This window comes from Aplidium turbinatum, chromosome 11, assembly GCF_918807975.1.
Source record: "Aplidium turbinatum chromosome 11, kaAplTurb1.1, whole genome shotgun sequence".
NCBI classification, from domain to species: Eukaryota; Metazoa; Chordata; class Ascidiacea; order Aplousobranchia; family Polyclinidae; genus Aplidium; species Aplidium turbinatum.
In genome coordinates, this window is record NC_137482.1 from 9833656 (window position 1) to 9855619 (window position 21964).

Sequence of the window (21964 nt, forward strand, 5' to 3'; positions counted from 1 at the left end):
TTTTCGCATTGTGACGTTGAAACGTCTCGTCACGCCATGCGCGTGACTTCTTTATTATGACAACCCAGTGTGGGACAAGAAGCAAGGTCTTTGCTTCGTGACTATTCCTTCCAGTATAGATTTCATGTTAACTTTTTCAAACTTCTCTATGCGGCGATTTAAACATATGTCTTTTTTATTTCAGGCCAAATATTTTTTATTTACCGTACAAGTCTCTTCTAAAGCCTTTATATTTGTGTTGTGTGTCAACATTTTCACGATTTTCTGTGTTATTTCTCTATCTATTCTTTTCAATTTTCCTCTTTTTCCGCTTTTCTTCTATTGCTTTCTAAGATTGCAGTCTTCATCCCTCTTCCTTTCCTGCGATGCCATGATCTGCTCCATTTCATTTGTGTCTGTGAATTAGTAGTTTGTACAAATGTACATTTCCATTACTGTAAGCTAATGAACAACTCGTTCAACTTGAATTAGAATCTAACTTTTTCTGAGAAAAGTGTCCCAGTGTTACCAATCTAAATTTTGTCTCATGTGGTAAGCTACTTTATACTGATGTCTGGGCTACTTTTAATATTTTTTTTTTCGGTTAATAAACCCAAAATTATTGGCATTTTTACATCTAACTGTCAGAGTTGATCATGTTTGTCGTATATCATTTTTCAAAACTTCGACTTGCCTTATTTCGTGAATAGCCTTTCTAAAACCTGAAGGCTGAAACACTGCAATTATACGTATTTGCGTAAGGGGCGTCATGCTTTAGAAAATGTATGTTAAAGGTATTGAAAAACTGTGGTTCTCTTTTACGCAACAATTTCGATTGACATTTCACGTTTTTACGCAATGTTTGTTTAGGAGCGAAGTTTAATTGCGTCTGGTATAAATACTTAGCGTCGCCCGTTTTGTAACATTAGGTAAGCAGCTTCAAAAACACCCACGGACTGGAATGGCTTGACGACATCACAAAATGCATCACTTTCATATTGCTTAATTACGTATTGTGGTATGCTGTGTTTATGAGAAATGCTGGTCTATTGGGCGTAGCAGTGTTGCTTGGGATCTGCGTCAGGTCTGATGAAAAAAACTTATCTTAGCGTTAATCATACTTGGATGTTAACGTTGTCTATAAATAAACGATTATGTATTCTTTTCCAATTTAACTTTAAAGTCCTAGTCTGTTTTGACACCATAGCTGTACATTTTTAAAGAAATTTAATGAAACTGTGCTGAAATTTAATTCTTATTCTCTGTTATTGAAGCATTAAGTTACTCACGATTTGGACAAAAATATTATAAGTGTAACCAAACTTTCACAATGTGTTTTGTGTTAATTGCAGAGTATTGCAATTTTTATCATTCAAGAAAACATCGAAATGAAGAGATTACCTTGTAAAGAACTTCAGTTAGCGACAATTTATTATATAGAAGCCAGCAATTATCATCGCAACACAGAATATGGCATTGTAATGCCTTGTTCATAACAATTTTTAATTTACGTCATTCTATAACGTTTGTATAAGTTGATATAAGCATATAATGTCTGGTATAAGTCAGTATTGCGATAGCGTTGCGTGTGGTACAACGGCTGACAAAAATACAATTTCTCAAATTTTGATGATTTAATTAATGTGCTGTGCTTCATTTTTTGATGCGGAAGTTTACTCTGCATGAGTTTGAGCATAGGTGACATCACAAAGCTCAAAATGATCGTGTCGTCTTTGGCCATGTTCAGGTTTAGCCGAGCTGTAATGTTGTGTGGTGCTGTGCTCTTTTTAAACTTTTATCAAGACTCGTATCACGTTTTTCGCTCTGCGGCGAAAAGCGATGCGATTAACTTCCTGGAAATGACAATATTTTTTATTAATATCAAACACAGGTTTTAGTTAGATTGAACAAGACAGTTTTGATTTCCAAACATGTAAGCAAACATTGTTTGATAGCTGGCTTTTATAGATATAAGTAAAACGAGATTTCGATAAATTTAGATCACGACAAAACGTTTTGATTTAAAAATTGTACCGCAGATGTTTATGAAAAATCAAATGTTAAATGAAAGATAATTTTGAAATTTTGTTTCGACTAAGTGCTTCAAAAGGCGTACCAAATCAATAAGTATTTCACACTTTTTGTTATTGGTCTAGTCTAGATTAATATATGCTGAAGTATTATCGCATCATGTGAACGCTAGGGCTCTTACCAACATGGTTTCAATGCAGGTGCTGCGTTGCAGCATATTCTCATAATGAAATTGCATGAGAACCAAAAACGCGTTTTTTGCTACTTGCATTGCCATTTGAATTAAGTAGCTTATCCATAAAATTGAGATCATGCGTTAATGGTTATCTCCAGCAGGCAATCTTGCTCTTTTTAGAAAGCTATAGCTTCGCAAGACTTTGCAACATTCACTGGCTGGATGGAATTGGCTCAGCCAAGTTAGCCACGTTGGCCGACTCATTGTCCTCCAATAGACCCAAAATTTTTTCAATAATTCCCTATATAGTTCAGCTGCAAACATTTTTCAGTTTCCACATCATAATACTACTTAAATAAGCTAAACCATCATAATTTGAAACCGACCTGAAGACTATGAAGCGTTTTCGAGGTGTTGCTTTTTCCTGTTCTCGTTTCGCAGGTAATTTACTATAATGTTATGTAAAATAAATTACTATGAATAAATTTATGGTCAACTACCGTCCAGAAAGTCTTTGCACACAAAATAGGCTCTGGCATGGCCACCTAAAGATACGGCCTGATTTGTCACATTTTGCAGAAATTTCCAGGTTTTTCTAACTTTGGGCGAACGTTTAAATAAATTTTTCTAAAAATTAGATTTTTACGCTTTCTTTATTCTTTTCCCCAGATGACACAATAGGTTTTAACATCCTCACATGTTGAAAAACAAAGAAAATTTGATTTTGTAAATTTTAGTCAGACTGTTAATTTTAAATAACAGTCTGATTTTGCGTTTTTCAACTTACTTTTTCTCATTTGCTACTGCTTTCCCAAGGCAACAAAAAAGTTTTTTGTCATTAGGAAACCGCAAAAAGTAAAAATATCTCAAAAAATGTCAGTCAAGCACTAGCAGTAGCTGTAACCAAAATCTGCAAAATGTGACAAATCAGGCCGGATCTCAAGGTGGCCATGGCTCTGGCTAGGTGACATGGCCGAAAAAACGTTTGCAGTTCGAACACTGGATCGTAAGGTTTCGAAAAATAAAATTATCTCGAATTTTCGAAATGGTTTAGTTTCGCCTCAACGCAAAATTAATTAGTTGCCCTTAATTGATCTTTCTTTTTATTTCAAAGAACCTTTTTGAACATTTCCTTTTGTTTTATTTGTACCTTAAGTGGCCTATATTGTGAAAAAAGTACTGTAGCCTACTGTTGCCGTTTCGCAGTTCGTCGTCTGGGACGTAAAAATACATTCACGCTTTCGTTATGATCTTTAAGATACGAGGTCTCAACAAACAGTAAACAAATTTGAGCCTGTTGACAAATTTAGAAAAAAATTATGTACGTGAAAATTAAATGACAAATTTACACCGATGGATTTAATTACCGTATACGATATTTAGTAAATTTTGACAAAAAAACTTGGTGCTTGGCGAAAGGTAGCACGAGGTCTCATTGCATGAAGATTTTTTGTCTATGAGTCCCTCGAGCTCCACCGTCATTCACGTTTTTTATAAAAATAAACGCTGACTAAGCTAAAACATAAACCGCAGCGTATTCTTCGTTGGTAGGAGATACAAGTGATTGCAACACTGAAAGTACATCATTGTAGTAGTTCCATGTATTCCAACTACGTAATCATGACGACTGGGTTAAAACAGACTTTCTGAGTGATCACCTTCCAGCTTGTAAAAGTTGCATTTTTGCAACGTTTCTATGTAAATTTGTTTACATATTTTATATAAAAACAACAATTGTTCCTTCCTGGGCTCATGCAGTGTACACTTCAAACTTTAAAGCAGCATACTGATCTGCAAATACATTAACATAGAAGGCATTAGAAAGTGAAAATGAAATTTTCGTACGATTTACATCAACCCAGACAGCAAATCAGTCGTTTTTTGCATTAATACATCTGCAGACGTTGAATCAATGTAAGCAAAGAAATGGTTTGATTTTCTGACTGAGAATATAGAAGCCTCCGTCTTTGGTTGAACAACAAAATTGTCTCCATATTCTCTGCTTGACAAGATGACCTCAAGGGCAGCCGTTGTCGCTGTTGCTGTGGAAACGTCAATCAGCGTCGATTTAACGCAACGGTTAACGCTAATATTTGTTGTCGGACCAGAATAGAAAGCAAATATAGTCGCCTTTATGATCAAAATTGAGCGTGGGTGTTCTTCGCTGATGAGCAAATACTGTAGATTATTTTTTAAAATATTGATCCATTATTCTACGCTAAATAATTACCCCCTGAATTCACACTCTATTCTGCTTAATCACTCATTTGCTTCGTAACATTTCGCTTCTCCCCAACCAGGAAATCAGCCGTTTTTTACATGAATTCAACGTCTGCAGACGTTGAATTAATGTAAAAAGGCTGATTTGCTGTTTGGGTCCCTTGTTCTTTTATTTTAACCAACGTGAAACAGAACAAAACTATCATTTTTGGTGAGTCATTACGTAAGTGGATGCAGCAAGCAAATGAAACTGTGAAATCAAGTTAAAAATAAAACGCATAAGTTAGTTACACTGAACTAGCATCAAGCATTTAAGTAATGTGTGCGTCTGCTTCAGAGCGGAACACAAATGAAATTAAGCGTAATTTTCACGTTTATGGTCAGACAGCGCACAAAACCCTGCGTTGGAGTGGGCGGCTTGAACTGCATTGGGTAATGTTGTTGAAAAGACTATAATTAGGCCGTAAAATTTCAAAAATGAAATACAAAATACCTACAGAAAAATGTCATGCGTGCGGTGCTTAAAATGCAAAGAAGAATAGCAATTTAATACATATTAGGACAGTTTTGTTGTAAATATATTCATTTTGAATTATTATTTTATATGCAGTAAATAAGAAATACACGCTTGGCTTGAATAAAAATTGCTTTCTGCAAGTAGCGCACAACACAAACATGCTGAAAGTTTTCTTTTCAAATATGACTTGACGGATATTATAACCCAAGCCTTTGAGGTTCAACGATTATTTTCACACAAGGAATTTTCATTGAAGCATGTTTTTAGTTTCTTAGCCACTGCATTTTTCTATTTGAATAAGATCTTTGTGAACTTATTCATATATAACATTTTTTTTTAAGGGGGTCCCATACTTGATTCAAGTGTCGGGTATGAGAAGATAAGGTTCTCATTGTACTAAGCCTTCGGCACTAAGGAGAGTAGGGTGGCCAGTTCCTTTCTCTCGGCCGCCTTTACTTCAGCAACTACGCCCACCCAATTTATTACACCTTGGATAGGGGTGAGCGGTGTTTTCAACAACCAGCTGAAGCCGGGAGTCGAACCAGGTTTGCATAATTGGAAAGCCAACGCCTTATCCGTTGCGCCATCCCACCGCGATATAACATTAAACTTAACTATAAATTTCAACACGTTTCAACACATGAACATTTCTCAACAGCAATATTGAGTGAACGTTGATTTAACCAAGACTAGTTGAAACACTTATAACGACAAGCAAATCAGCAATCAGGGTCATCGTTTCTTTAAAAAGTTGCAATTGCTGCTGTTTAATTTTTTTTCTCAACATAGCTATTTTCAACACAACACTTTCCAACATTGTGACAAAAAAAAATTAGTCTCATGACATGATCTTGGAACGACGACCATGCTTTTGCGTAAGCTGCTGGAAAAAAATGTCTCTCAACAGAAGTTCATTCATCCTTTAACATGCAATAATTTTTTAAAATTTGGAAATAATTAAAATTGTCCAAGTTGGCTCACAGCATATCTTTCACGTGAATACTGCATTCACGGCCTACTAGAACACGGCCAAATATGTTGCTATTTGAGGAAATTTCTAAGAGTCTGAATTGTTACAATTATAGCTATGACAAACCTGTCATCTTCCCATTTCCAAAAGTAAGTAAAATGAGCAATATTTGCATCTAGACATTATTTTGGCTTGTTTTTCCAGAGATTAGATATGTATGTTAAGCACAACTTATGCAATAATAATGTAAAATATGTAAAAATTTCCAACTACTTTCTGGAGGTAGTCTCATCATGCAGTCGTTAGGTTTTTTGTATAGCAGGATTTTTTGCCTATAGCCACATTTTACTCGCAAAATTAAACTTGATGGAAAACAAAACGAACTAAAATTTAAATTAGGACATCAAATGAACCGCTTACAACATAGAATTCACAAAAAATCCTTGATATTTTAAATGGAACATGCAATTTCACCAAAAGCGACACACCAAACGATACTACCTCCAGGTTGCAGTTGGAAATTTTTACATATTTTACATTGTTATTGCATAAGTTGTGCTTAACATACATACCTAATCTCCGGTTAAACAAGCCAAACATATGTCTAGGTACAAATATTGCTTATGTTACTTACTTCTGGAAATGGGAAGATGACAGGTTTGTCATAGCTATAATTGTAACAATTCAGACTCTTAGAAATTTCCTCAAATAGCAACATATTTGGCCGTGTTCTAGTAGGCCGTGCTGCATTAGATTTGCAACTGACATTGAGCTAGTTTTCTTAAGCCAGCTTGTGCTTAGACTTTCCTGTCATCGTGGCGTCATGGTGCGTAGGCAAATTAAAATTCCTATTTTGCGTGTCACCTTGCCTAGGCTCCATGCTATTTTTTTCTGTATTGTCCCAATGTTGGTGCTTGTAAGAAGAAGCGATGGTGCGCCGGCCGTAAGGCCGGTGCAAAGGCACCGGGGCCCCGGAACAAGGGGCCCCTCATTCCTACATTTTATTGTAAAATATCTACGTTAAAACTAAAGTAAACTTGTTATTTTGCTATTAATCTACTCGCAGGCTATAGTCATTTTCATCCAGGATTTTTGTTTTTTCAGTTTTGCAAGTGATGAACAAGCAAGTCCGACGTGAGAACGTCAATCTCATTTGCTGCCTTGGCAGTAGCTGAAGTGCAATTGCTGAGTTGAAGGAAGCACTTGCTAAGTTGTCGCTTGCTGAGTGGTCTGACGACCAAACAAACCCAAGTACGGACAAAAGCAGCTCAATTGAAAAATATGAGCAGAAAATTAAGGGCCCCATAATGGATGCTTGCACAGGAGTCCCGAGTCCCGACTGACGAAGTTACGGCACTGGATGGTGCTATAATGGGAGGGTATGTTTTAAGAGCAGTCGGTTGGATACCTGCCCAGACCAGATGTTTGTGTCTTAGATAACAAGACACTTTATGATACGACTGTAAGTGTACTATAAACCAAGATCGGCGTAGTCTACTTGCCTTCCACATACTTCATTTAAATCTTCAACAACAGGCATATGCTTGAACACAACAATGGACACTTTGGAAACAATAGCTTTCAATTGCATTAAAAAATAAAAAAAATAAATAAAAAATTCCAATTGTTCAAAAAGCTTTTTACCAACTTTCTAAATTGTACATTTTTGCGGTAACTGAATGCATTTTTACATCGTTAACTATCTGTTAAGTCTAGAAACATTTTAGTCTCAAAAAATAATATGGAAGTAGAAAATTTGTCGTTTTCTAGTTTGAAAATACCGCGGGAAATGATTGGCGTTGGGGTACTATGATTGTGAATACTTGTGGATTGTATTGCATCGTTTACGTCAAATGGCATTTCTGAAAGATTTTTGCAGCATGAGGCCCACGCTAAAATCTAATAATATTCTGCTTTTGAGTTATTTCGCAATGGTGGTTGATTCTGAAATACTTTCTCCTTGATCATAGATTTGGTTACTTGAAAAAGATGAGCTTTTAAAGGCAGAACATTCATCGCTATTTCCGAAGCACAAAGTGAACAATGCCAACCCCTCTTAATATAGCAACGGCAATCTCACGAAGAAATAGTAAAGAGAAAAGCACAGCGATTTTTGCAGAAGCAATGTGTCATATCTTACCCTATTGTATTGCACTACAATCTAAGAATGGTAAGCTCAAACAAAGGCCAACTTACAGAACACTAGCAGGTAGTAAGGCCATAGTTTGGAGAAAAGTTAAAAAAAAGTTCCCCATTCAATATCCACTTGAAGTCTCACTACTAAAACTGCCGAACATTCGGTCACTATAGCTACCAGCAGAAACAACTTTCTTTAACCTGCTGAGATTACTAGATGGTGTGCGAAAGCTAAAGCTTTTCAAGCAGCTGTCCAACCCTGTTGACAAGTATATGAGAGCTAAACAAAAAGCTTTTGTAATCAACGATGATTTCGCATTTTCACAGAAAGCGACGTCACGCGCTTTAACACATTCATTGACAACGAGATAAAGATGTCATCATTTTTCGAAACCTTAAATTGTTGATAGATCTCTCACTGTTAATACTACAACTTACCGCTTTGCATATCTTTCATTGCCCTTTTTTTTCTAATTGTTTCTATTCGACGCAGCCGCAACAAATATGTATAGCTAAAACAATCAAATAAAAAAATTAGTGATGTCTTGTTGAACAAACATATTTTTGGAGAATATCAAATTTTTTTTTACTGGTTTGAAACACAGTTAAGAATACGCGTTATTTGACATACGGTTATAAAAAACATAAAAACCTATTGCTTACAACAAAATTTGGTGAATAGTTATGCTAATCATAATTCTAATCGACTTGAACGAAATCTCGACTTCTCCACCAAAAGATAGCTGCCTTTATCAAGATGACCTTAAAACCTCACCTATTGCTAGGGTAGGCACTTTAACATAGGACAGTTTTCCGTGTGAACCAGCTATTGTGCGTGCGAACCCGCATTGGTTAAGAAAGGTAGGACAATTTTCTTTATAAACTCAATTGATTACAGTCATTAAGATCCTTCTTGCACTCAGTTCAGTTGCAGAAGAATAAAGAACATTAACAGAGGGTGGGAATCGAACCCACGCAATCGAAATGACTATTCCCTTGCCCTAACCTTAACCCATTAGGCCACGTTGCTTGTGGCGATACATTGACTTAATTTTTTTTGTATCAAAAATATTTCGAGTAGATTATCACGTGATTAGTCGCATGACTGAAATCAGCTGATTCGCAAGGAAAACTGTCCTATGTCAAAGTTCCTACCTATTGCTAGTCTAGCGATTGAATCAATGCTGAAACTATCTTTGTCAAACGCTTGCACTTGTCTTCTGAGTAAACTTTCTTAAGTTGAGAACGTTAGCTCAGTGGGTACGCACCCGGCTCAAGATCACGCGGCGCTGGTTCGACTCTCGGGGTGTGCGCTTGAGCAACGCATTTACAGGGCTACTTTCCATTCAGCGGCACCTACTGAATGGAATAATTCCCCGACAACAACACTTCAACAATCGGAAAACTTCACTCTGTCAATCTCGGTAACCGGCCCTGTGTCAAGAGCCTCCACAAGTATGCAGAACTACCAGGAATAACTTATCAAGGCTTTGTCAGTCCGAGGATAAAGATTTAAAACCAACCAACCTATGACCTAAAATAGCATTTTGGTTAATTGCCAAGTAGGCGAAAGGCAAACTGCCATTGGTCAGTAAACTAACACAAAGTGGTAAGACGTCGACGTTGCTATGAAATAGCATAATAGCGATGTCCAAGGGTGAGAATGCGTATATTATTTTACACATCAGTTGTCCTATTTCTCATAACGTTTTTTAATTTCAGTGTAAACACTGCAATCAGTTTCACTTCAAAAAAGACAACATTCGCCTATTTTGATATCTTGACCTTCGTTCAATTTTTTATCTTTCAACATCAAACATTAGTTTTGACTTTGTTTAAAGAAAACATGAGGACATGAAAGCGAAACACACAGATACGCAATACTAAGGTATTCCATTAGGCTACTCCAGTGTAAGTTATGCATGTTGAACTTTAGTAGCTGTAGGATTTAATGACATTTTGGGCTTTGCATTTGATGTGTTTGGTTTATTAAGGTCGGTGGTGTTGAGGTCATTTTTGCAGCAACTTTTGTTGAATACACAAACTTTCCTACAAGACCATCAAACAACTGTAACTGTTTTGGAATTTTTAGAGCTTGTTTTTTTCAAACAAGAGAGTGGTTAATGACAACCTACTACCAGTGGATTAACTTTCTAGAGTGCTCTACCCCCAAACGAAGAATGGACTTTGTTCAAGATCTATGCTAATTAAACTTTTGCCCTTGCACGGCGGCCCATTCTACGCAACGCTTGAGTAAACTGTTTGCGGAACGACGCACGCTACCTTGTCACGCTATGCCAAATGACTCGGCTAAAAATCAGTCAATATTGGCTTCTTCTATGTTTACATCGGAACGTTAACCGCACGAAACGTACTTTTGTTTAGGGTTCTTTGAGATCTATTTTCAGCTCGGCGTTTGATATCATAATTGAATTTCATGATTAGGGCCAGACATTGCCTGACCGATTGTCTTGTTTGCATATAGTCCATGGTAAAAAACAGCTGTGACCTACGATTGAACTTCAGTGTCAACCATGGCTATGTCAACCTACACCCATCGCTTCTATCATTTTCATTGGTTTTCACAAATAAGTACAAGTGGTGTTTCAAATTACACAAGTTATGCGTATTCTTTGTTTATGGACAACAAAGTTTTTGCGTTCTAGTTTATGTGGGCCTACTTCTACCCTCATGGATCTTTACACCATAGACTACTTTTTGCACCAGTACAGTGTGGGCACCACCTCGATCTAGCCGAAATCTATTGCTCGTTCTCTATTTTTAGTAACGTCTAACGTGCCTGAACATTTTTGCAAAATGGTGTTTCTGAAACCATGGACCTGTGTAAAAATGGGTCAAGGAAGGATTAGGTTTGGGCCCCAAACTCTTTTAATGTCGAGGAAATGAACATTTCACTTCCATCTTTTCAGCAAAGAATGAAGTCTGACAAGTCACATGATCTAGAAAAGAATAGTTCATAGGCCTATTTAGATAATGAAGTAATTTGCATTAAAGTCTGCCAATCATCCCCTGTTTTGTTTCAGCTTTTAAAGTCGTTGTTTTATTGAAGCACTATTGAAAGTGAAAAGCTATATGTTTGTCAATGAAAGCGGTCAACAACGCAGAACTCTATGACGAGATGAATTTGTTTATTGCTAGCCTGCTTAGTACAAGCTACGAATGACTAAAGTTTAAAAAAGTGACGACAGTAAACTCACAAGCGTAGCTAGATTGGTCGAAAAATTGCTGCTGCATATGTGTATTGTGTAACCTGAAACGTAGATGGAAAGATGAAAAAGTAGCCACAATTTTTGTTTGTTGCCGTGTTACAAAGTTGGTTTCTGTTTAGTGTTGTCCTTCCTATGTCTGTTGTTTTGTGGGAAAAGTCTGCTGTTTTGTACAGTGATAATACACATCTAATACATTTTGTTTATTTTTTCTTTTACAGGTAGCCTACCGTGGGCCTAATCTGGATAAAAATTCCAAAATATTTTTAGTTTAAGTCACATGTATGATGCGATCTTGCAGGTAATAAATCATTGTTTCCCTAATTCCCTTGTTAGAGTGACATAGATCAGCAAACAAGGTGGCAGAAAAGCATTCTAGAACTTGTTAAAAGCACACATTGCTTTTTCTGCGTGACAAAAGAAACACCTTTATGAGAAAATAATTTGGGATGTCTCTCCATATTTAAGTTTCAGATCATGACAGCTCAAGTCAACAACGGTTCACAGTTTACAAGGAAATCTTTGAGATACGAAGACAAAGACGCGTTATCTAAATAACCAGTTGAATTACGTAAAAATAGTTTGAAAATTTCCAAAAGAAAAGCTCATAGCACACGCTAAACACAAGTCAAAAAGACCTGTTAAAATCAACATTGGCAATACCGGTCACATGATTCTCATGGCCAGCTGGAAATGTTCCACGTTTACGTTGATTCAACGTCGGTAAAACAAAAAATGCTTTTCAAGGTAAAAGTTGCTGGAAGAATTGATGTCTTCACAAAATCCAGTGGGGTTGATTTTTCAAAAACAATTTTTCGAAACACGTTTTCATCGGATTGACTCTCACGGAGAAGGACTTGTCTTGCCACACAGCAGCCAAACACATATACTGTAATAATATGATAAGTTATTTAATTCAGCAGTTTTCAAACTCTTTTGGACCAGGCACACCAAACAATTTCAAAATATACCAACGCAAATTGACTTACCACGTCATTGGTTTTTTCGAAATTTTACTTTTACTATCCGAAGCTGCTACGTTGAACAAACTATAGGTTGCATTATTGAGATTACAAAAGTTCGCTGTAGTTTAATCAACGTATGCCAGGAAAATTAGTGAGTTCAGTTTGTTTTTATTTCTGATCCTCACAACGAAAACAACATATGCCAAACATAGCAGAGGTCAATGTACAGTAAATGTATATTCAGTTAATCAGTTTAAAATTTGGCACGGTTGCAATACCTTGTTAGGTCATGATAGATTTACTGCTAATCATTTTTACTGTCATGTCATGTGTCATGTGAGTAATGGTAATGACAGTGTGAAAGCTCCTCTACACGTGGATCTGTATTGCAAATAATTGTCGCTATGCTGTCGGAGTCCCCTTCTACAACTCAGCAGTTTTAAACTCAGCACTGCAGTCGAGCAAGTGACAATTGAGCTAGCAACATCTTAGCAAGTGGCTGAAATTGGTAAATGATAAACCTATAAGAAGTAAAAAGTGTCCAGGCCGATATTTGGCATGTAACCAGTCAGCAAATTTAGTTTAGCAAGTGATGACCAAGCAAGTCCGATGCTAGATGAAAATTTCATTTGCTGACTTGGACAGTAGCTGAAATGTACTTGCTGAATTGAAGCACTTGCTGAGTTGTCGCATGTCGAGTGGTCCAGCTACCATGCTGTCGAGTAACTGGCTTAGACTTTTTTGGAAGCACCTCCTGTTCGCAAACAGTTTGGAAAGTGCTGGTCTTAGGGGTAAAGTGTATTTTTAAGTTATTTTTTCACACCCTTTCCTGCATGGAATGCTCGAGGTTGAACAATGAACAGTCAATAATGTCTATGTGTAAAAATTCTAAAAAGTTCCGCGACACACCTGAGATAGAAAATTTCACTTTCATTGGCACACAGTTTAAGATCTCCTGTTGTAAACCAAATTTCCAACTAGAAATGTATTGCTTTTTATTTTTTCAATACAATTTGATTGTAAATGAATACAAAACGTTTTGGCAACTTTATTACGCAAGTTACTAACAGCGAACCTTGGACTACAGTCCATGTATGAGCCTTCAACATCAAAGATCAAAATGATATCGCATGGCAAACAAATTCTTTCTGATTTTCAGTTTGATGTTCCGGTCAAGGAGTTTCGGAAGTTTGCTTAAAAGTTTTAATCAACGCTTTTCTTCTTCATATCTGTGATGTTGTAAGTCAATTGAAAAAATATAAACTTTTAAATAGGAAGTCACCAAGAAAATCAAAAGTTTTTTTCAGTTGGTTAATTTGTGTGGTTTATCAACGTTCTGTCAACTAACATGCTATCTCAAGTGTGTATTCATCAGTTGGTTGCTTTTCTCACAGCAGAACCATTTGGTAGGCAATGATTGAACTCCTTACAGACAATATCATGACTGAAAATTGTCCATACGTAGTAAGTTAAAGACTACAGTACATATAAAAGTAAATTTATTTTTTAATGAACTGAAAACACGATATTTTTCAAGAAGTTTCTGTAAGTTTTAAAATTGAGTTTTTTTTTGTATTTTGCGTATTGAACAGCTTTAGAAAAAAAATGATTGGAACACTAACTTCTTACTGACAGTGCACATTACATTCATATATTTTGTCGGTTTCTCAAACCTCTACTTCGAAGGCATGTGAGTTCGTCAACTTTACTGATAAATTTTTTTACCATGTTTTGGTAATAAATGCTAATGTTTTGTATTTACTTTGCCATCTTTTAGTTTATTTATGCTCCCTTGGAGAAAGCCATTTGCAAAGCTACAAAGCGTAGCGTATGCAACTGGAATTATTATGATAAGTTAAACAAACATCTAAGTTTTTTGTAACTGCAGACGGTGCACACCGTTTCGGCCTTCCGGCCTCCTCAGTTCAGTAGGTACGTAGGTACACTGGGTATGGCCAGTGATACCTCCGTGTGACGTTTTCCCATTTGTGGAACCAAAGCTCCAAAAATGGTACTACCGCCAACCTTGCTAAAGTGCTCAAACTGCAAGCAGTGAGCTTTGCGCAATGCACAGCAAGGTGCCTCCAGTAAAGTGCTCAATCGGCATAAGTCAAGAACGTCCATAACGGCAGACAGTGCAAACTAAGTTTTCTGTATATTTTTATTCATATAATCATGTTAAGTTAAATCAAATATAGTTATTATTACTCTCTAAACCCTTGACAGCCTGTTTCACCCTAAAAGGGGGATCACCAGAAGGTCCTTATTCAAGTAGAACTACGTTAAGTTATATGTTTATACACTTTATAGATTTCGTTCCGGTACTCTTGCATTTTGCGAAAGAAAAATCAAATTGAATTGAGTTTTATGACGTTGACGTATTGAAGGTTGCTTTCTGTTAGTTGTTATTTCCACAGGATACAGCAAACTAAACACCCAGTGTGTTGACAACCAGAACCAAAACCAACATATGCCAAGTGACAAAATTAAACCATTTTTTTTTTTCAGTGCGTAGCCCATACATTGATCGAGGTAAGTTATAGGCCATTAAGTTTAAATGCATTTAATTTAATTGTAGGCCAGCAAACTTAGGATAATTGTTTTATTTATACTATTAAAAGCATTGCAAACACTAATTAGACTACCAGAAAAATATTTATCGATTTTTGTTTACATAAGTAATACATTGCCTTCTCACGTCACACGTATTTGTCTTTGGTCATGCAAAGTCACCCTAACGCAATAAGCAAACAGAACACTCAACACTGATTGATCAGGAAGGAAGGTTCACTTCATCGTTATCTGAATGTTTAGTAAATTAGTCCATTGATGAAGCAAACCATGCCATTTCTGCAAACTTAGTTGAGTGTTTTTGACACAAACTTTTTCGTTTATACATTGAAGATGTATTTTAAAGAAGCTTTCAGCCATCAGTTGTAAAGTTTTTCGATTTTGTTTTCGATTTTGGCGTCCACTTAATGATTTTCATGTCAGATAAAGAAAAAATCTTGTTTTCATGCACAGCAAGCATGGCACGATCTTGCAAACAGTTCGTGACTTTGTGGTGGATGCTCAAGCTAAGCTTAAAAAAGAGTTAAATTCTCCACAGATTTAGTAGAAGCATTAAATGTTGTAAAGGTCTTCATGAAACCAATGATGTCATTATCAAATTCAACTGACCTTGTCGATCATCACAGATCATGCAGTTTTTCTTATTTAATCGAATGACGTCAGTCACTGCTTCTAGTATGAAATCTGTCTATCTGACAAGCATGCTGGTTACGTTGATACAAGAAAGAAACCACAAGAACTTTCTCGACACTTGCAACAAGTTGAAAGTTATCCAATCTGGCATTTCTATTAGATCACTTGTGACATTACTTTGGCGTGGAAATGATGAAAAAGGTTTGCTTTTTCGTTGCGGTAGGTCCAAAATACGTTGGTTGACGAATACAAGATGGTTGTCCAAATGTCCAGCCATCATGGGACAATCTTCCTGTGCAAATTGACTGCTGAAAACTTGGTATTAAACAATCTTCGGCTTGTACGTCACTTGGAGAAATTAAGGGCTTTTCTCCTACAAACCTGTTGTCTAGATTCAGTGACTTGAAATAGATTGACAACACATGTACTTTCAAAATTCCCTGGCAGCAATCAAACGCTTTGTCGTCCCATTGCAATGCTGGTTTCTGCCAGTAGCCTATACTAGAGGTCACCAAACTTTAGGGCCAGGTAACTGTGGGAAGAGATGTTCTAGGACCGGATATAATCATTTTGTTTACAACAGCTATTTTCAAAAAAATGCAGAATATAAAGACGGGAAATGACAAGTTTAACACTGAAACACTTCACACAACGTTAACTTTTGATGGGATTTTTATTCAGTATATATCTCATTCTCACTTTCTTTGCACAGTTTGGCTGGCCAGATGGACCTTGAGAGCCGAATTTGGCCGCGGGCAGTAGTTTGGTGACCTCTGGCCGAAAACTCAAACTAACATTCTTTCACAACCAAATCGCCACAACCTCAAAAATTGTAGAATTTATTAAACTAAACCATTCACAACTTGCAATGCAGAGTGTTTTACCAACATCCAATCCAACATGGACAGGCTAATGATTTTCCGGAAAGGTGATGTGAAAAGTATATGCATTGCAGTAAGCTCTACCGTCTACAACTACAACCTTGTAGTTTACCAGAGTTGCTTTAAGATTTTTGAAACAAATTTAATGATTACATGTGATGTAACATTCCGTTGATGGACAACCCTGATATTGCATTAACTTTATTCACCGCAATTTACATTAACTGCATGACTGTAATACAAGTGGATTCACGATTAGCGGTCCCGTAGGCTACTATCCCACCTAAGCAATGCAGACTACATGCCATCACCAACAACTCTAAAAGGAAATACAGGAATTCCTCGATAATCTGTCAAAAAACTCTACTAAATTCGGCCTTCAAATAAGTGTACCTAAAACCAAATTTATCACAACGGATACAATTGACAACTCACTTAAGCTTACTGCATACGGAAAGCAAATAGACCAAGTATCAGAATTTGTATATCTTGGCCACAAACTATTCTCAACTAGCGATGAAGAAACTGCAGCACAACACCGAATCGGTTTAGGCTGGGCACCATTTGAAAAGAATGAAAAGATTTTAACCTCCAACCGACTCCTAATCAAACTAAAATTAAAACTTTTCAACACTTACGTTTTACAAGTCGTGCTGTGTAGTTTAAAATGCGTAAATTAGGCGTCCAACACAATGAAAAAAACTGGCAACTTTCCAAAATCACATCATGAGAAGCATGATCAACAAAAGGCTACTTGACCACATTAGAATACAGAAGACCTATTGACTATAACGAAGCTGCAACCAATAAAATCAAAAGTTTTAAAACTGTTCCGCCATATTAAAAGATCAAAATACGGAGTCAGCAAAATCTACTTGAAAGGTAAAGTCAACGGAAAAAAGAAAACGAATCAGGCAAATCGAGGCGAATCACCAAGACGATGACATGACAGCATCCAGGCAAAGAACGAACTCAATTTAGCGACACTGGGCGAGCTAGTTCAAAACCGTGATTTATGGATGCAGATGATCTGTGTTGATGCACAGTCTGCTTCAAGTGGAGATGGCGACTAAACTAGGCTACGCTGCGCGCTAATAAGTTTCGGAACACTTTCATTCTTTCAATAAATATAATTTTAACAATATAATTTTAACAACAGTAGGCTATGCTCGACAGTATTAAAAGAGGGTTGACTATGAGCATCACAGGCCACAAGAGCATAATTGTTGTAAAAAAAAGTAGCCTATCCAATACACAAGAAGATTTGAGAGAAATGAGCATCTGGGGTCATACCGTAATAAAGTTTTTTTTTCGTTTTGAATCTTTATCCTCATACTGACAAAGTCTTGATAAGTTATTCCTGGTACTTTCGCATACTTGTAGAGGCTTTTGACGTAGGGCCGGTTACCGAGATTGACAGAGTGAAGTTTTCCGATTGTTGAAGTGTTACTGTCGAGGAATTATTCCATCCATTAGGTGCCTCTGAATTGAGAGCAGTCCTTAGAATAGTTGCTCAAGCGCACACTCCAAGAGTCAAACCAGCGCCGCTTCATCTTGAAGCTTCTTCGTTCACGAAGTCACGGGCTAGTTCATACGAGTTTGAAAAAGTAAAACAAATCATAATTATCAGAGCTTTGCTCGGCCTGCGGGTATACAGAAGAAACGTTAGGAATTGTAGCAATGCAACTTTTAGTATGGGACGACATTTATTTTGCTTCTTCCAAATTCCGCCCACTGTCTGCTTTCATCTTTATGGAAACGGGGATTCCCTTTTTAAAAGTCCAAACTGCGCATGTTTGTACTTTGGTCCGCTTATCAAAAGTTAATGAACGACATATCAAGGTTGTATCATCGGACACAATTGTTATTAGTCACACTCAGGGAGGTGTTTGTATTGTCCTCGACAAAAATAACGAGGATTTACCTTTCCCATAACCTACTTTTCATAATAAAAACGAACGACCTTTTCATAATAAAAATCATCTTTTATGTATTTTGCTGATTGTAATTTAAGTCTAATATATTTAGCATAACCTGATTCACTTTTTAAAGACCATTTTTGAATGATAATTTTCTAATAGTGGAGTAGACTATTTGTTTTATAATACTATGCAAAAGTACAAAACAGGTGGTGACACTGACGCCAACAGTAGATTACATTCGGACAAAATTTTAGACGGTTTTGACTCTAAAATTATTGTAGAGAGAATCAAACCGACAACAAACAACCTTAGTTGCAAAAAATATTTTAAAGGCAATTTGATAATAATCATTTCGAAGCTATTCAAACAACCAAAGGTCAAAAAACAAGATCAGACTTTTAGCAGGTTGCTTGTAAACTTTACGATACAAAGTTACTCCGCATATAGTAAGAGTGGGCACAACACTCAAAACACAGTCCCTTATTAAAATCAGTTTCCAAGATTTGAGCTAAAGTAGGCTATAGCCTAAACTAGGAAGATAGCACATGATTATTGACTTTCCAATGCCACCTTGCAGTAAGTTTTGCAACAGCACGCTGAGCTCACTAGGCTATGCAAATAAAATCGATAAAACAAACACAGCATAATAGGTTGCAATTTTAAAGGTGATGTTATGGTGTAATATTGAAATATGATAAATCAACAATGATAAAAATTAATATCAACCAGCATACTGCTAAAGAAAACGAAAAAGAAAACGGATTAGTTGATCCAATAAAAGTTTTTAAACTTCGATAAAATGCAGCTGCGACTCACATCGAGTTGCACAAACAACGAAGCACACTGCTCTCAACAAAACATCAATCACTCTTTTTATTGTTCGCAAATGAGTCATTATGAAAGATCAACACCAGGAAGACGTTCCAAAGGCTTTTGAAAAAAGCTGTTACGCGAGGCAGCGATGGCGGAGAGCGTAGAATCGAGAATAATATTTGCCATACGTGACTGGACTATCAACAGTATCAAAACACTGATTAAAACTGCATTGACACAAGACAAAGCTTCGTGGGTTTGACCTTTGACATCACTCGTAACAATGGAGTCCTATCGAACCTTAAATAGGACTGGCGTTGTTTAAACAAACGATATTTAAACTGAATTATGCTACAATGTGACAAGCATGCAATGTAAATCTTGTGTCTGCTACTTGCTAATTTTGCTATATTGAGCAGAGCTGTTCGATTTCAACTCAAGTCAAAGTTTTTTCAGCTTGATATTGTATTGGACTCTTAAGTATGCCACTGCTCTTGTGACCACGAAGACGTTTAAAGTAATGCTATGACGTGATCACAGACTGGCAAGGAAGCATTATCGCGCTGTCCAGTTAAATGAGTCAGAAATTAGCGTTCAAAAATGAATAAACCTTTGCAAAAAACAAACACCGTACACTTGAATTCCGAGTGCAATGCCCAAACATTGTGCTAACGCTTGTTCCTTACAACTTATCATAATGAAATCAGTTAATGTTTTTGTGCTTGAGTGGGGTCCCTCCTGCTTACTTTTGTAACTTTTAACAATCATAAATATCTCAAAGATGACGATATAATTGTGGTTCTGTCAACGTCAGGTGGTCAGTACGTTGATGTTTTAACTGCATTTCAACTCTTTTTCGCACCCCAACGGATAAATTATTTCTTGAACAAGACCTATTTCTCCCTCCCATTGACAAGAAAACATGAAATAAAGTTTTTGACTTTGGTTTTGTTTTCTTTTTTCATTGCTTGCACAAACATGCAGCGAATGACAAAGTAAACACACAAATCTAGCAACAACAAAGGGAAAAAGGGAAAAGATGGCAAAAGCTTTGCAGTAGGCTAAATGCAAAGCAAGTATAGGCTACGGGTAGTTGGATTAACAAGTAGGCTAACCATGAGCATGCAGTGAGTATCCAGGCCTGATGCTAATAGCGCAATGCAGGTTATCATAGCAAGATGTATTAAACTACTGTCGGTGCCAATTGTCATTTTATGATAAACAGAGATTATTTACGATAAACAGAAGCCTTCGTATCCCCTTCTTTAGATATCCCTGGTCAAATCTTATCCAATCTTTAATACCATTAGTAGCCTACAGTTCTTGGTGGTCTGAATGTAGAAACATAAGCATTATCGATTATCATCACAAATGGCAAAGCGACTTGAGGCATTTGAGATGTGGAATTATAGAAGAATGGTTAAAATTTAATGGAAGGAAAAAATCATCAACAAAGTTGTAGGTAGCTTAGGATACTATTTAGAATTCACACTACCATGCAAATTCTACAAACAATTAAAACATGAAAACTGAAATTTTTAAATTGAAAAAACACCCACTTGTTAATAATAACCAGTAAGTGATATTGTGTAAAATTAGTCTACAATAATTAGCTTGCATTAACGATAACTTTTTAGTTTAGTCTACAGCAAGTAGTTTATTCAATTGGATAGATTTTGTATTGAAAACAAAAAAATGTGTTTTACATAGACGACGTATGTTTCTCGGCAGTCGAGTGTAGCAGGAACTCAGCGATAGACACGTGTTTCGCCCATGAGGCTGGGCTCATCAGTACCGCACCACTAGTTCCTGCCACATAGTTCTCAACCGCTGCTTTTGACTACATAACTATGCAAAGGGCTATGAAGTTTAACTAAAATAACCAGGTTTGTTGGTATTTTACCCGACCCAAAAAAAAACGGGTGGTTTTTTTTTAAAAACCCACTTAAAAAAAATCCAAAAAAAAACATAAAAAAACCCAGAGCATCATATTTGTCCAGTTTTTATTAGAAAAATAAAAAAATGAACAAAAACACTACAAGGCACTTAAAACAAATTTCAAATTAGGACTTAAGGATGTGATTGTGAAGTAAATTTCCAAGAATAAACTGAAAACGCAGTGGAAATTGTACAGTACACAAAAATCAAGTAATGCCACTTTGTGTATACTACATTAAAACTCATTTATGCAAGAAGGCCTTATAGTTAAATTGGTGAAAGTACTACTCTACTGTATTCTGTAGGCTATATAATATGATGTGAAATGCAATTTAGGAGGTTACCGTATTTTTAAAAAGTAGGCTATTTACCAATTACAGATTCTGGATTCTAACGCATGGCTGTTCTAACGCCAAGCAATCGCTCAACTGCTCATCCATTACTATATAATATATATAAATGATAAAAAATATTTAAACATGATGGCATAAATGCTCCTTGCCTTCAAATCTAAAGCAAATGATGCAATAATGTGATTTCTATCACGGTAGCATCAACGTGGTATAGAAATCAGTGGATGATACAACATCCAACTTAATCTTTAAATTAATGGATGATGCAACATTCAAGCAACAACAGCCCTAGTGCATTATTTTATTGAGTTGTGCCAGCACGTACTGTGAATGAGAGGCACTTCATTGCTAAAAAGTAGTATTTGAGGTAAAATAAGCATGAATCTACCTTTTTTGCATCTTTTTAAAAAAAAAACAATAAAACCCAAAAAAACCCGGGTTTTTTTTAAAAAAAAACAGGCGGGCTGGGCTTTTTTAAAAAAACCCGGGTTTTTCTCAACCCTGAAAATAACTAAAGAATTTTACAGAGCCGTTTTCAGAGGATAATTTGGCAATAAAAAAGGACGTCTCTAAAACATGTAATTGTAAGTTATCACTTTGAAATACAAACCTAGAGAAAAGAATGACGCAGTG